Genomic DNA, 14,120 nt, shown 5'->3' with positions numbered 1-14,120 from the left:
GGAACAGATGGACATAGATTTGGTTTAGCGAGATCAGGATCAGGATACAGACCTCATGCCCAAGGACCCATAGGTCACTCCATAGGATTCACTAGATCTAGGAGCAGAGAAAGTCCTAAGTGATGAAGGAGAGATTAAAATCCTTGAGGACAATCTAGAAGTAAATGCACACAACATATCCTTTGACGAGTCACAACAAATGGTTTTGCATTCGTGCAGAGTGTCCACCCTGGATGTCCATGCATCTCCTATGTAGTTTCAAGAATGAGTGATCATGTCCGATGTGCGCAAACATCCAACTGCATTGGCCAATTCTACAAAGGCATGTGCCGAAGCCACCAAATCAAGTGTGAGATTCTTGATAACCGAGAACGATCGTATGGCTAAGGAATTGCAAGTTTCCAATTAAAGTGAAGAGAAAGCTACAATATCTGCCAAAGTAGAGTGGAAGAAAGTGATACTTGATGAAGTATCGTCTCTCGAGACAGTCATGCGGAAGTTGTACTTCAGGTTTGTGACTGTGCATAAGTCAGTTGTCCATCTTAATGGTTGGTTGCAACGATGTGCTAGGAGAGCACAAATCTTGAAAGACATACACACTACTGTGAATCACATGCAGATATGGATAATGAGGTATAAGGCAGCCCTGTTGTACTTTCCAAAGATGATGAAGCCAAAGGAAGTTGAGTTCAAATCATACATTTGAAGATAGATCTGAAACTATGAGGAACTCCCACAATTCATCACTATATTACAAGCTTCACATGCATGAGTGTTCAGGGTCATAGATGTCATTGTGTGCATGCATGTGATCCCATCCATTGGCACACTCACCAAGGTGAAAGAAAATAACCAGGTTCGACTGGAGCTAGACATGTACTTTGATCAATTGATGCGCATAGCCACCAACGCATATTTTTAGATGAGTGCAGACACTATGCACAAGTATGTCGTTGGTGCAGTTGCACTCAAGACTATGATGTGCATACTTCATGACGAGTTGGACAAAGGTTCCATATTAGTGTACCCATATGCTACAAAGGAAAGAGTTCACTTTCAGAAGAATGTCGCTACGAAGTACACGGACACCATAGTAGACTACCAAGCTTAGCATCAGTTCACCACCAACGATCACCAAGAGGATGTCGATGAGTTAGTCTTCCCACAGCTATCCGAGTCTCAGTGATGTCTTGTATGGCTTACTCAAGCCCATTTTTTTCTCACATGGATACATGTTTAGAATGTATTGTAAACATGTTGTAAATTGAAAGACCAAGTGTCAATAATGGAATGTAAATAGTCATGTGTAAGTTGAAGAGTCATAAAGGGGAATGTCAAGGGTCACCCCACCCTTTGCTATATATAGAACCTCATAACTCATTGTACAGGCTTTTGGGAGACAATCTTCTAATATGTATAACTTAGAGAAAGCTTGGGGTGTATTGTAATGAGCCTTGGCTTCTCCACAGTGCAGAGCGAGTACATCTCTTTGGAGGAGTAGGTGACAGTGACTGTAATGTTCCACTACTAGGGCTAGTGGTTGTCATGGTTGTATGTATGATTGGATATTTCACTCTTTTAATAAAACATAGCCAGTGCATTTCATGCATGTATTGTTATTGTAGTTCAACTACTCTAGCTACTCTTACAATGTATGTAGTTTTAACTTTCGCATGTATGTATGGAATATTCTATATATGTTTGTATGAATCTTATCGAAGCGTGTTGTTGGTTTAGAACATCACTTTGGATTTTTGACTATTCTGCTTTCCATCTTGTGATGTCTTCTAGCTCATGTGTTCCCTTTCAAGCTACGTACTATTATAGGCTTCTAAAGGGCGCACCCCTCTCCCCTTCCATGTGTTAGAGCCTTTACATGCATCTTCCTTGACTTGTTGCAAGATCACACCCTTTCTTCCAAAGAATAAATATTTCTTACCTCTACGTGCAATAATATTCAAGTCGATACTGTACTACCCACTATTGGGAATCCTACTCCAAACGATATGAGGTCTAGTTGGAACTTCTTACTAGGTTGATCACCTGACATGTTGGCGGGTCCAACACCATCAATAGGTTTTAGATTTTTATCTTCTCTATGAGATCAAATTAGAGATTCATGGCTCAAGTTGTCTTGGGTGTATTATTACAAAATTTTCCTACCTTCTCTTCATACCAAATGTTTAGGTTGAACCTCTAAGAGAAGCATGTAATCCTATTTATACTAGTGATTCTAAAGGGTCAATCTAATTAGTGATGGTGAGTTTTGAATCTTGGAGAAACTAAAAGAGATATACTTCCTTGTATTTGATATCTTGTGCCTAGGTGACCAAATATCTTTTATTTCACTTAGAGGAGGAGGTTATGCTGATGGCCCGAGAAGAGGGATTTCTTGGTCGGAGGTACACATTCTTTGTATCATCATATTTTGATTAATAAATCTATGTTCCTTTCCTACATCTATGATTTGAATAATGTTTTATACTTATGGATATTTTGATTAATAAATCTATGTTCCTTTCCTACATCTATGATTTGAATAATGTTTTATACTTATGGATGTTTTTTTTAGACTAATTATCCCTCCACAAAAGGTTATCATGGGTTTTTTAGTGCTGTATGTGTGCAAGGTCCTTCTTATTACAAGAGGAAACGATATATTCAAGTAGAAGAGGGGGTCTATCTAGATCAAACTCAAGAGATTACACTGACCTATGAGGGTGACTGGTGCTAATCCTTCAACCCTTCTTTTGAATATCTTGTATGAGTGAATATTGTGCTTTTTTGTGTAGGAAGGAATTAGGGCTAGACCTCTTGATCTCTTTACATGATCACACACACCTGGGTAGATCATCCTATAATATATTTGGGAAAATGTATCATGCTTTCTCTGGTGAAATTTTATTGTAACAAAAACTATCACACCCTTTCACATATTGTTGGCTTAGTGGGCCCTGACCCAGGTTCAAAGTTAGTTTTGCCAAACAAATCCCTACAGTACTGGCTCTTTTGGAATCAACCCGGGGAGCATGGATTGAATTCTCACCCAAAGAAGTATGGGGGGATGTTGGAACCAAGTTTCCACACCCAGAGATGAGCATGATGTCATTTTATGCCCTAAATCTGCCTTTGCACGAATCGATAAGCCTTTAGGGCTAATCGATATTACTCCCCTTAATCAACTTCTATACCTCTGTAGATGCTTATGACTGTCATTCATGGGCCCTGAATAAGTGAATATACTAATTACGCACATCAAAGATTAGGAATAACCCAGTAACTACTCAGACTAGCTTAAGTGTTCGATAGCTTCAACATACAACATGATAACCTTCGCATAAATAGTCGACAGTAATTGCGTTCATATAACAAGATAAGTCGTGTAAAGTTGCACATCAATACATCACTATTTCATAAACCCATTATAGCATAAGGCACATTCATATAAACAGAAGTAAAGAGATAAACACAAGTATTTCTGCAATAATCTTCTTTATTTATAATTAGTTCAATCTTATAGACTTAAGACTTCCCTGCGCACTTAGTTGCAGGGGTCCACGCACTCAGCTGCGAACTCTACTCTAGGCCTCTGTGCACATAGCTGGAGAGCCTTCCTTCTACTCTAAGACTTCTTCACTCTTACTTTTATTGACCCATTACATTCATCTCCATCTTCATTACTTGCCTTAGACATCCTAAGACACTCCTATTTATACAATCCCATGGTCCGCAGACCATGGGTAGATCTTCAAAATCTGACTCAAATTACATAAAAGAAGGGTAAAACCATTTATGATACTTTAACTATCTACGCGCTTCGTGACCACAAATTGCGGAGACTTTACATTTTATACAAAAAAAACTTGGGCTTTTGCACCAAAATTGACCCTAGGGGACTCCATCCCAACAGTCCCCCAACACAAAGATTGTGACTCGCCCTCGAGTCACTCTACTGGCATGGATATCTTATTGCAAATACCTCCTAACTCTACTTGTGCCACTACCACTTCAGCTGCACTCTCCTTAGTTGCTTGTTTGATCTGCTCCACGAGTTGCTCTATTGGCGATCTTGCACTATCCTCCTTGATTTTATGTTGTGTGCTCTGTAGGCTTTCCAACCTCTATTGAATGTTGGCAGAGATAATGTAGGCCTCATCCAGCCAAGGCCCCAATCTAGCCTTGAGGACTTGCTCTTTCTTCTGCACTGCTTCCACCTATAGATGCAGCTGCCTGGCCTCCTGCAACTTAGCAAGGCATTGTGCAGCAGCAACGGTGCATACTGTTGCTCTGACTTCATCATATTGGTTCTAGAGTTCGCGATATTGTGTATTCAAGGCTTGTAGGGTGGGGTCTTCCTACAGGGTTGTGACTACCTCCATTTCTTTCTTAAAAAGTGTGGTGCAATCTGCCACTGCATCATCCATTGCCCCAACTCCATCCTTCACAACGGCTTTGCACTATTCTCTAACCTCTGGTGGAGTTGAAGGCTATGAATTCAACTCTAATTTTGTGATCTTCAAGTTGAGCTCAAACTAAACTCAAGCCATTTTTGTCTTGGTGTCATGCATGCCTACAGCTAGCTTTTTGATCTTCGCTTCCAATGTTGCTTCCTCAGGTATATGTAGTTCTAGGCACTATTCTGCAGGCTTCCTCCACTGCGACTGCAAGCTAGTCATTCTATGCCTAGACTTTCTTATGTGCCTCTAGTGCTGCTAATTTCTTAATGAACATTTGTTCATTGTTTACTCTATACTCACTTATAAGGCTCAATGCACACTTCTCCCAAGCTTTAACCTCTGCTATCACACCTGCTTGCAGTGTGTGAAGAAACGCAATAGGGAGCGTAGCCAATTTGAGGCCAATGTTCTTCAGATATCTGACAATAGCCTTGTCAATGGCCACTACTATGCTCAATGATCCATCTGGTAGTGCGACTACTTGAAGATCCGGTGACTGAACCTTCTATCTTGTGATGTCCTTCTTCTTATTCTCCACGAACTTGCTTGTTATAGACATTTTTGGGCACTACAACCCCAATCATGAAATGTCCATAAACCAAGGGCTCCTAAGTCCCTAAAAGTGTTGTTCTAACCCCTAAAGGAACAAGGTCAACAGATTACAGCTTCTCCCAGAAGTTCTCCATGAAAAACTGCTCAGAATTGGTCAAAACAGGATCATTTCAGCTGCTCCACTGGCTAAGTGCGTTGCATCTCACCTAAATACACTATGTGAGTATGTTGCATTTCAAAAATCCCTTCTATGGTGTGCGATGGGTGAGAAATGACAAATGGCAGTGTCATTCCGCGAGGTGGAGAGGCAATGGAAGCTTCCAAAATCTTCTCCTGTGACACTTGCCTCTCTGAATTCGACCAAGGATGAGTAAGAGATCATCAATCTCCAAGTGGAAGCAAGAACTATCAGAGGGAAGACACTAATCAAATCATAAGCTGACTCATCTCCATTACAGATATCTATAAATGGATTCCTCATCCCATAGATCCAGAGGCTGGAATTTTGCATATTGTAAGGAATTGCTGTTGGTTTCTTGAGACAAACATCAGATTGTTGGGTGATCTAAGCTTTGTATGAGGTGAAGAGGGGCTTCCTTGCTGGGAGGTTGACAACTGGTTGTAACTCCTCTTGGCTCTTTCTTGTTTATCAATAAAAGCTATTCAAGTTTTCCTCCATGCTCTTGTGTCATTGATGTTTGCTACATTTGTATGGTCAATTTACATCTGATCCTAGATTGTTTATGATTATAGATCCATGTCTTTGTATAGTGCTATGCTACTGTGATCTTACAGGTACTTTGTGAAGCTGGGCATGCAAGGGTGCAGGTAGCTAAAGCCTATCAAAGAAGAGAGGAATCAAATCAGGAGATTAGCACAAGACAGAGGTTGGTCTTTCTGTTCCTCTCTATCTATAATTCATAAAGGAAAAACGAAAGTAGCTTTTCTCTGTTTGTTTCTAAGGAAGCTGTCACACCTTAGTGGGATAGAGCAGTGCTATATAGACACTTAACAAAATGGTGACTCCACTTGGGAAGAATTAGTTTGTTTGTTTATCATTCTTTGTTGTCTGTTTCATAAACTTACAGGTAGTATTCGAACTGCATTTGCCATAACAAATGCAAAGTAGATAAAGGCTACTTCAATCCATCTACTGGATCTGTTTATGATTTAAACAACTGATTCACAAACTATCTGATTTCCCTTGTGATAGCTCTTAGATCCTCCTTAGATCTACCCCTGATTGTTGCATTACTGATTGCTTTTTTGCTCGGCCAAAACCCAAGAACTGCACTGCAAACTGTGACCCGAAACCCAAACAGAATCTCGTTTCTGGCCCAACGCAGGTGCTGTTCAGAGAATCTAAACTTCAGTGCACTTCCCAAGTGGACAAGTTGCTTGCATTTCAAATTCTCTGTGTTACAGGTGCGCTGATCAGACTAGGCTCTGTGCAGTTTTGGTTTCTGTGATTCATTCTTTCCAGTTCTATTCCTGAATTTTGCTGCCTGTGATCAGTATATGTCTATTTGAAACCCCTTTTCCTTGCTGTTATTCCGGCTCCTTTGTACAAAAGAACTGTAAATGTTTTTGTGTGTTTGTTGAGTCATTTTCAGTTCTCCTTTGCAAAAGTAGCATAATCGTACTGTCGTCCTCTGATTTGAAACTGTCGCAAGTGTCGATTTCAATCGTAGGAAAGAGTTTGATTGCTGTTGATGGTAGATTATCCTGTTACTATTTTTTTGGTCTGAATTTGTAATTTTCTAGTGTCAAGAACAAGTATTCATTTCAAATCGTAAGGTGTTGTGATCGTCTCCATTTGTGATTTCGAAAAGAAACTTGTTGATATTTGTCGCTTGAAAAGAAATTCAGATTTGTGCATCAACTTTCTTTTTAGCATTCATATACTAAGAAAGTCGAAAACAAATACATGCATGTGCATTTGCATATAGACAGTCTGATTGGCTTGATTTAGGAAAGTGCATTTAGAGTGTGCTCTTTGCTCTTTGTGAAAAGATTATGTCTTTCTTTCCTTAGTAGCTAGGATTTTCATTGCACAAAGAAGATAAAAAGTTTGTTTATCATCTTAGATTGCATTTTAAGAATTACATCTACATCTCGCGGTGAACCTGAAAGGAAAACTTCATAAACAAGATCAACTTAAAATAAATTCAATGACTCTAACAACACTTTGGAACTTAACGCACAACATTTAGAAGTCTAGGCTAGAGACGTATTCCGGCGTCGTAAAACCTGGTAACTGTTGTTCTCACTGATGGTTGGGTGATTCCTCCATTTTGAGGCGATAAGTGCCAGTACGAACTTGTGCTCCCATGTACCGTCGAGTATATTTTGGGAGACCCCAATAGGCTTAATCATTTATCCATAGGAAGCCGTGTTTGCCGCCCTATCGATCGCAATGCACTGAACACAGCATTCGGGAAGATTGACTACCGTACCGTAAAACGTATTCTGTAGTTTTGCGATTGCTTTGGTAATCCCTCTACCTAGATTTCTAGAGCAGTCCCTTTCGTTCCTTTTCAGACTCCTTAACAGAAAAGGTCCATCTGAGCACTTGTCACTTTAGGCTCATTAAAAATTGAAGGAGACTAGAGTCATCTTTTTTTTTCTCGACTCTTAAAAATTGAAAAAAAAAGTTGTGTCAAAGCGTCTAAAATTCATTTAATTCGGAAACATACTTCCCCTTTATTTTAGTTGATCGAGTAATCCGCAATCATGGAAGAAAGTCGATTGAAACCCCATCGTTCGCGGAGGCTTACGAGTCAACCGTCTTTTTCTCTGGAATCGAAGATAGTACGGACAAAACGAACTCATTTAACCGATTCCAAATCTCCTGTTAAAGTTAGAACAAGTGTTCCAACAACATCAGAGACTCCGGTTACTCCAAACATTTCTGGAATCCCTGCCTCTACAAAAGAAGTTCAGTAGCCACAGAAGGATAGTAGTACTGATCCTAGTCTGAGAGTACACACTTGTGTTACCGAACCAGTTCCATTTACAACCGGTTCGGAGAGTCTTGCTCTTCAAACATCTGTCGCTGTCGATTCCATACCTTCTTCAGCACCATAAATATTATACAGACCTGACTGTCTCCCCCTTCCACCTGGTCTGATTGCCATAGAAGAGATTGTGGAAGATCCTCCAACTAGTACTCCATCGCAATTTGGAGTCGGGATCACTCTATATCCTTCTTCATCAGAAGTTAGTCTACCGCCAGCGGAAGCTCCTGTAGAATCGCTAGGTAATCTTTTGGATAGACTAGAAATGTCTGAACAACCATCAACATCTAGTACTGTGTCGTCTGACATAGCGACGGCAGAACTCCCTGCTATCACTCCAACAATGTTCGCCGATATACCATCTGTCCCAACTAGCTCTCAACCGCTAGAAGGAGCCCACTCACGGGCCATTTCGACAGTATGGTCTATTCCTGTTTGTTCATCCAGAATAATATCCGAAAACTCTTATGTTGAGTCTCAACAAATTGATCCATTTGGAAGTCAATTTGGGCAGTCCGGCCCTCAAGGGCAAACCATTCTCTTGAGTTCTGGATTACCACCGTATGGGGGGCAGTATACCCTTTCATTATCCCCTCTGGGAGGATATCCATACGGGAGTTCACAACAACATTCGGGTTATACTGGAATTACCTCAAGAGGTTGGGTACCGATACTACCTCAACAACCAAGAGTTTTATATTCGATGCAACAATGCTTACCTATGTCAAACATACCAACTACGCCAGCTATTGTGACGGTGTCGCAAGTTCAAGCGCTGCCTGTTGTATGCCAACCTCAGGTTTCTCAGGTTGTAATGCAACAGCCCCTTGACCCTACAACTCAACCACAATCGCCGACTGGTGGAATGACACAGGTTCAGACGGGTACAATTACCCCTCATCTTGGTCAAACTATTAGTATCGGGCAACAGCACATGGCTTCACAACCATGGCTAGTACAATACCAACAACCGTAATTCCAACAAGTATACCAAGGTTCTGAGAAACAAATCTTTGCAAATAGTGGAAAACCGTTGTTATATACCTAGGGGGGATAACATGGGGTACATAGGGAGGTATCCAAGGGAATAATATAATAATCAGATGGGCCATAGTAATAAATAAGGTGGTTAACCCATATCATGTAAGGGACCACAAGTAGTTAGTAATAATGTAATGGGCCCATGGTATTAGATAGATGGTATTGAGGGAACCATGGTAATGACCCATGGTATTGTATGTATGAGGCCTATAAAGAGGCTAGAGACTCCACATTGAGGGATGTGAAGGATTATTGTATGAACAGGCATATGGCTTGTGGAGTGTTCTCCTTCCTTATTCTCCACTTTTTTGCCCAGGAAAGTGCTCTGATACCACTTGTTATAGATCTGATATGAAAATATAAGACAATGAAAATAAACCCAATAAATAACAAGATCTGAATATAGATAGAAATGATTCACTTTATTGATCAAACCCTTAAGGTAGGGCAACACCATATATTCACTCCTTATTCTCCACTTTTTTGCCCAGGAAAGTGCTCTGATACCACTTGTTATAGATCTGATATGAAAATATAAGACAATGAAAATAAACCCAATAAATAACAAGATCTGAATATAGATAGAAATGATTCACTTTATTGATCAAACCCTTAAGGTAGGGCAACACCATATATTCACTCCTTAAGGAAGGAGAACACTCCACAAGCCATATGCCTGTTCATACAATAATCCTTCACATCCCTCAATGTGGAGTCTCTAGCCTCTTTATAGGCCTCATACATACAATACCATGGGTCATTACCATGGTTCCCTCAATACCATCTATCTAATACCATGGGCCCATTACATTATTACTAACTACTTGTGGTCCCTTACATGATATGGGTTAACCACCTTATTTATTACTATGGCCCATCCCATTATTATATTATTCCCTTGGATACCTCCCTTTGTACCCCATGTTATCCCCCCTAGGTATATAATAGTCGTATATTCAAAACGGTCAAAATCAACCATTTTACAATGGTCATGCCCACCAACCTTACCAAAGTTACCAGCATCAAATGCATTATGCTGGTATGCAAAGACCAACTGCTCAGGCAATCCCATCTTATCCTGGGTATGCTTCACCTAACCTGAATCAACAGTTACCCTTCGTGGCAACTTTAGAGTTACTTGATTTAAATCGGTTAACAAACGATCCAATTGCTTACGCCCCTTGGTGGCCAGCAATTCCACATAAACTTCCATCAGATATTCCTAAATTTAATGGAAATCCGGGTGAAGATCCGTCGAATTATGTGATGACCTTTCATCTGTGGTGTTCATCAAACACCCTGAATGATGATTCGATAAGGCTTCGCCTTTTTCAGAGGACGTTAACAGGTCCAGCAGCAAAATGGTACATTGAATTGCCTAGAGCTTCATTCGACAACTTCTGTACCTTAGCCACAACCTTTTTAACCCATTTTCAATTACCAATAAGGTAAGAAACAGGAACGGAACTCCTCACCAACTTCAAACAGACGACGGCCACTCACATATCTGATCATATACATGAGTGGCGACATCGTCGTAGAATGGTAAAAACGTATGTTCCCGATCAGCTCTTAGCTGAATGGTTTATCAAGTCATTACTACCTTCCATCACGGAAGATGTGGCAAAGGGGGGAGTCGTAACAGAAGAGCAAGTTATCGCTCGTGCACAATATTTGGACTTGATTTACACTCAGTCCGACACGCTCTACAATAAAATACCTGACGCTCCTAGACCAGAATTCTCAGCTCCTCCTCCTCCTAAATCAAACAATGACTCTCATGTTGGCGATGGCGTGATTGGCACAACAGACACGAAATCGACAAAGGCTACATCCAAAAAGGCCCGTAAGATTTCAGGTCAAAATGCAAAAGATGAACTTCTTGCCTCGGAAGTAAATGCCGTATCGACATATAAAGGCAAAGAAACCAAACAACCAGGGGGAAAGAATAAAGACAAAGGGAAGAAGAAGAAACAGGAAGAATCATCACCTGAAAAATCTTCTGCAAACTCTCCTGGAGATAGGAAACCAAAAAATCCATTCTTTATATGCGATGAGGATCATTGGACCGCAAATTGTCCACATAGAGCTGAGCTTAAAAAATTCTTCAAGAATTCAAAAACCTCCGCAGTGTTAACTGATTCATTTCCAAATCCAGGAACAAATCTGGTTGAAAGTGGAAATGCTTCCCCGTCTCAAGTGCTAATGTTGTCTGTTTCAAAACAGAAAAATGATGCTTTGATATGGAAAAGGAACAAAGATTATGGGAATCCACAGCTGTCGAACAACAAGGATAAAGAGCAACCTAGTAGTTCGAAAACAACTTCGACAGAAGTTGCACTGCCCATCATTCTTGAATTGACAATAAAACCGCCGAAGGGAGTAGTACACAAGTCGACATTTAATCCCCGCGCTAGAGCGACACAACATTATAATATAGTGGAAGATTTGGCCCAATCGCCATCCGCTATGTCGACTCTTGAAGTACTACAAAATTTCCCATCCCAAAAGTAGGCTTTATTATCAGCCATTGGTGGGATAGACCCAAAGGATTCCAATCTTGTATCCTTCGATCATAAAGGATACGATCCTCAATTACTAGCTCTACTAGCTTTCCTTATTCAAGTGAAAGCCCTCAACAAAACTGTTCATCGAACAATTATTGATGAGGGGGCATCTACATGCATTATGTCGATGAGTTGCTGGAAAACTTTAGGATCTCCAACCTTGTCGCGATCTTCGACGACATTAAAAGCATTCAATGGAAAGACATATACCCCATATGGTATTCTAAGTAACTTGAAAGTTGAACTAGGAGGGAAAACAGTAGAAATAGATGTTGAAGTGATCGATGGAAATCTTGATTACAACATCCTACTAGGAAGACCATGGATATATTCTATGGCTGCTGTTGTGTTGACCTATTTTAGGAAGATTGCATTTCCTTTTCGAGGAGGGATTACAATCGTCGATCAACAAAACTTCCTCCCCAATGGTTCTCAAGTTACAGGAAGCATTCCTATCATCCATGGAAGTCCCCATTCGCTTCAAAATATCGGAGTAGGCCTACCAAAAGACCCTATATTAATGGGAACTTTCGCCCTTCCACCTCCAATCAATCTTGCGGAAGTAGCGTCGGTAGGAACCTGCAATATGATATCTTCTAGAAAGATCTCAGAAAACGATATTGACATGGATCATGCAATGGTTTTGCCTCCAAGCCCAACAGAAATATTGTAGCAATCAATGTTCCTAGCATGGATGGCAAACCCAAATCAATGCTCATCAAGCGTTTGGATAGATAGATCTGAGGAATATGGTACCCCTTCAGATCCTTGGTCGCGAGTGCATGTCACCGACGAAGGAATTGTCCAATCAATGGTAGTTGAAGGAACACCATGGAATGATTCCCACCATCGCTCCCTTCTTCCGGATTGCGAAGGACATACTCCTGATGACCTTTATCATCCTTCAGTTTTTTATTTTCTATCAAATACTGTAAACACGGTGGATTCCGAGCGAAACTTGTCCAACATTGAAGAGACTATCGCCATAAATATCTCGACCAAAGCAGATGTTGTAGAGAATATTTATGTTGGCAAATGTTGTTCTCCTTCAGAACTGGAAATATATGACGCTCTTTTTTGCGAATTCAGAGATGTCTTTGCTTGGTCATATAGTGAAATGCCAGGCATTGACTCGAGTATAGTTGAACACGAAATTAAGATGTATCCAGATGTCAAACCAGTACGACAACGGCTACGACAGGTGCACCCCAAGAAAGTCGCTGCCATTAAGGCAGAAGTTGAGAAACTTCTCCATGCTGGTTTCATCTACCCGGTTCCTCTAACCAATTGGGTATCGAATATTTTCCCTGTTATGAAAAAACAAGGAACAATTAGAGTGTGTGTTGATTATAGGGGTGTAAATCAAGCTTGTCCAAAAGACAACTACCCTACACCCTTCATCGACCAGATAATTGATGAATGCGCCGGATGCGAAATATTTTCATTCATGGATGGATTCTCTGGGTATAATCAAATAAATATCCACCCACAGGACAAGTCAAAGACTGCATTTATTTGTCCATGGGGCACATTCGCATATCGAAAATTACCCTTTGGTTTAAAGAACACAGGGGCGACATTTCAGAGGGCAATGAATTATGCTTTCCATGACATCAAAAACATCGTTCAACCATACCTCGATGACCTTCCAGCTCATTCACGAAAGTGGACTGATCACCCGCAGCATTTAAGAGCGATATTTCTATGTTGCCGACACTACAAGATACGACTCAATCCACACAAATGTGTATTTTGCATCAGTTCTGGTCGTTTGCTTGGCTTTGTAGTCTCAGAGGACGGGATTTGTCTCGACCCATGTAAGGTTCAGGAAATCATAAATTTTCCTCCACCTTCGAATTTGCTTCAGATTCAGAAACTCCAAGGGAAAGCAAACTTTCTGAGGAGGTTCATTCCAAATTACGCCGAACTTGATAAAGGTTATACACGTCTTTTGAAAAAGGAAGTACCCTTTGTCTGGGATCAGGTTGCGCAAGCTTCCTTTGATGCTTTAAAAGAATCCCTAATGAAAGCATCATTAATGTACGCTCCTGATTATCAAAAAGATTTTAACCTGTATCTGGCTGCAGCGGATATGACCATCGCAATGGTTTTAGTTCAAGAAGACGACGAAATCGAACATCCTATATATTATTTAAGTAAAAACTTAAATGATACAGAAATCAAATATTATTACGTTGAAAAGCTAGCACTCGTAGTTGTTCAAGCGATACAGAGATTTCGACATTATGTCCTCTTTCGAAAAACTACCATTCTGTCAGATTGCAACCCCATGACTTATATATTGTTGCGACAATTGCTGGGGGGCAAATATTCAAAATGGATAGCAATCCTACAAGAGTTTGATCTAGAATTTGAAAAATCCAAGTCAAAGAAAGCTCTGGTTTTCACAGAATTATTATGCGATCTCCCATCGTCGTCCAACGATGAAACATCCGAAGAAACAATCGTGGATGAAAGTTTGTTTC

The sequence above is a fragment of the Pinus tabuliformis genome, chromosome 9 (assembly GCF_031772625.1).
Source record: "Pinus tabuliformis cultivar Carrire ecotype Pingquan chromosome 9, CPIR1, whole genome shotgun sequence".
NCBI classification, from domain to species: Eukaryota; Viridiplantae; Streptophyta; class Pinopsida; order Pinales; family Pinaceae; genus Pinus; species Pinus tabuliformis.
This window is presented reverse-complemented; position numbering follows the sequence as displayed.